The sequence below is a fragment of the Aristolochia californica genome, unplaced genomic scaffold, assembly GCF_029961685.1.
Source record: "Aristolochia californica isolate CCGP_79_NKW_82.1479 unplaced genomic scaffold, dmAriCali1.0.hap1 SCAF_13, whole genome shotgun sequence".
Taxonomy (NCBI): domain Eukaryota; kingdom Viridiplantae; phylum Streptophyta; class Magnoliopsida; order Piperales; family Aristolochiaceae; genus Aristolochia; species Aristolochia californica.
Window position 1 is genome coordinate 19,077,711 of NW_027181804.1, and position 3,457 is coordinate 19,081,167.

Sequence of the window (3,457 nt, forward strand, 5' to 3'; positions counted from 1 at the left end):
AAATTTTCATTTTTTAGTGATCTATTTGCCTTATCTTTTGGTTTACGAGAAAAATGGGACAGTGAAAACTCAAGTTTGGATTTGAAAAAAAAATTGAACATCCAAAATGGAAATGCACTAATGCTGAGAGAAGGTAATTCCAAAAAGTATATGTGATTTTAAGGGTCGTGAACTCTTTTAGTTTTTTATATATTAGGTTTTCCAATCAGAAGAGGGGAGGGGGGGGGGGGGGGGGGGGGGGGTAGTCTTTTTAATTGAGTGTTGACACCCAAACGATAAGTCATTTCTATGAAAAATTATAGCCGTTTACGATGATCTATGATTGTTATGTCCGTTTATTGTTAAATATGCAGAAAGTGGGTTCTTTGGCTCTTGTAAATATCCTACCGCACATTAACTTGAGAATTTAATTTTTTCTACTCGAAATTTTTGGATCATATGGTCATTTCCACCTTCAACATGTTTCAGGCATACATATCTACATTTAAAACACGTTAAGATCAATTAGAAATCTCTTATTTATAAATTTCCAAGTTATTAGGGGTTGTACAAGTGGAATTTCCCAAACATGGATAAAAAAACTTTGGTGTTCATTTTTAGTGCGTGAAATAATCTTCTTCACTTAATTTTTTAATAATTTCATATTTTTTTGCGTACATAAACTCTAAATTTTTTATTTTGTTGTGATCTATTTTCCATATCTTTTTGTTTACAAGAAAAATGGGAGAGTGAAAACAGAAGTTTAGATTTGAAAAAAAATTCAACATGCAAAATGGAAATGCACAAATGCTGAGAGAAGATAATTCCAAAAAGGATCTGTGATTTTTATGGAACGGAAACTTTTTTAGTTTTTTATATATTTTAGTTTTGCAATATTCAGACAAGGGGGGGGGGGGGGGGGGGGGGGGGTCCTTTTATCGTAAAATAGGCAAAAAGTGGGTTGTTTGGCTCTTATAAATATCACACCGCACATTAACTTGAGAATTCCATTTTTTCTAAAAAATTTTGGTTTATTAGGTCATTTGCATCATCAACATGTTTCAGGCATGCATATCCACATTTAAAACATGTGAGGATCAGTAAGAAATCTCTTTCTTATAAAATTCCACCAAGCAAATGGGGGTTGTAGTAGAGGAATTTTGCTAACATCGATAACAAAACTTTGATCTACATTTCTATTGCGTGAAATAATTTTCTTCACTAACATTGATTATACTTTTCAAATTTTAGCTTAGATAAACTCTAAAATTTTCATTTTGTTGTGATCTATTTGCATTATCTTTTTGCATTATCTTTTAGTTTTTTATATATTAGGTTTTAAAATCATCGAAATAGGGGGGGCGAGGCATTTTTAACGGAGTGTTGACTCCCAAAGCATAAGTCATTTCTAACAAAAATTATAGCCGTTACACAACATCAATCGATCCCAAAATTTACGCTGATCTATGATAGTTAGGTCGGCTTTTTGTAAAATAGGCAAAAAGTGGGTTGTTTGGCTCTGATAAATATCCCACCGCATGTTAAATTTTTCTACTCCATGAAATTTTTTGATCATTAGGTCATTTGCATCTTCAAAATGTTTCAAGAATGCATATCCACCACATTTAAAACATGTTAGGATGAATTAGAAATCTCTTTCTTATAAAATTCCACCAAGCTATTGGGGATTGTATTTGTGGAATTTCCCAAACATGGATAACAAAACTTTGGTATTCATTTTTAGTGCGTGAAAATTTTTTATTAGAGTTTTCCATTTTTTGCGTACATAAACTCTAAATTTTTTATTTTGTTGTTATCTATTTGCCGTTTCTTTTTGTTAGCCAGAAAATTGGGAGAGTGAAAACTCAAGTTTGGATTCGACAACAAATTGAACATCCAAAATGGAAATATGCATATGCTGAGAGAGATAATTCCAAAAAGTATTTGTGATTTTTAGGATTGTAAACTCTTTTTGTTTTTTAGATATTAGGTTTTGCAATAATCGAAAAAGGGGGGGTGTGGCATTTTTAACTGAGTGTTGACACCCAAACCATAAGTCTTTTCTAATAAAAATTGTAGTTGTCACACATCATTAATCGATCAAAACATTTACGATGATCTATGATTGTTAGGTCCTTTTATTGTGAAATAGGCAAAAAGTAGGTTGCTTGGCTCAAGTAAATATCCCACCTCAAGTTAACTAGAGAATTTAATTTTTTCTACTCCTTGAAATTTTCAGATCATTAGGTCATTTGGATCTTCAACATGTTTCAGGCATGCATATCCACATTTAAAACATGTTAGGATCAATTAGAAATCTCTTTCTTTTAAAATTCCACCAAGTTTTAGGGGTTGTAATAGTGGAATTTCCCAAACATGGATAAAAATATTTTGGTGTTCAATTTTAGTGTGTGAAATAATTTTCTTAACTTACATTTGTTATAGTTTCTATTTTTTTGCATACAAAACTCTAAAATTTTAATTTATTTGTGATCTATTTGCCTTATCTTTTTGTTTACAAGAAAAATGGGGGAGTGAGAACTCAAGTTTGGATTTGAAAAAAAATTGAACATCCAAAATGGAAATGCACAAATGGATAGAGAAGATAATTCCAAAAAGTATCTGTGATTTTTAAGGATTGTAAACTCTTTTAGTTTTTTATATATTAGGTTTTTCAATCATCGAAAAAGGGGGGGCGAGGCATTTTTAACTGAGTTAACTTCCAAACCATAAGTCATTTCTAAAAAAAATCATAGCCGTTATACATCATTAATTGATCAAAACATTTATGATGATTTAAGATTGTTAGGTCCGCTTATTGGTAATTGGAAAAAAGTTGGTTATTTGGCTCTGGTAAATATCCCACAATACGCTAATTTGAGAATTTAATTTTTTCTACTCCTTGAAATTTTCAGATCATTAGGTCATTTGCACCTTCAACATGTTTAAGGCATTCATATCCATATTTAAAATACTTTCTTATAAAATTCCACCAAACTATTAGGGGTTGTACGTGTGGAATTTCCCAAACATGGATGACAAAACTTTGGTGTTCATTTTTAGTGCGTAAAATAATTTTCTTCACATACATTTATTATAGTTTTCAATTTTTTTAATACATAAACTCTAAAATTTTCATTTCGTTGTGATCTATTTGCCTTATCATTTTTTTAGAGAAAAATTGGAGAGTGAAAATTCAAGTTTTGATTTGAAAAAAAATTGAACATCCAAAATGGAAATGCACAAATGCTGAGAGAGATAATTCCAAAAAGTATCTGTGATTTTTAAGGATTTTAAAATCTTTTATTTTTTTATATATTAGGTTTTGCAATCATCGGAAAAGGGGGGCGAGGCATTTATAACTATGTGATAACTTCCAAACCATAAATCATTTGTAAACAAAATCATAGCCATTACACATCATTAATCGATCAAAACATTTACGATGATCTGAGATTGTTCGGTCCGCTTTTTGTAA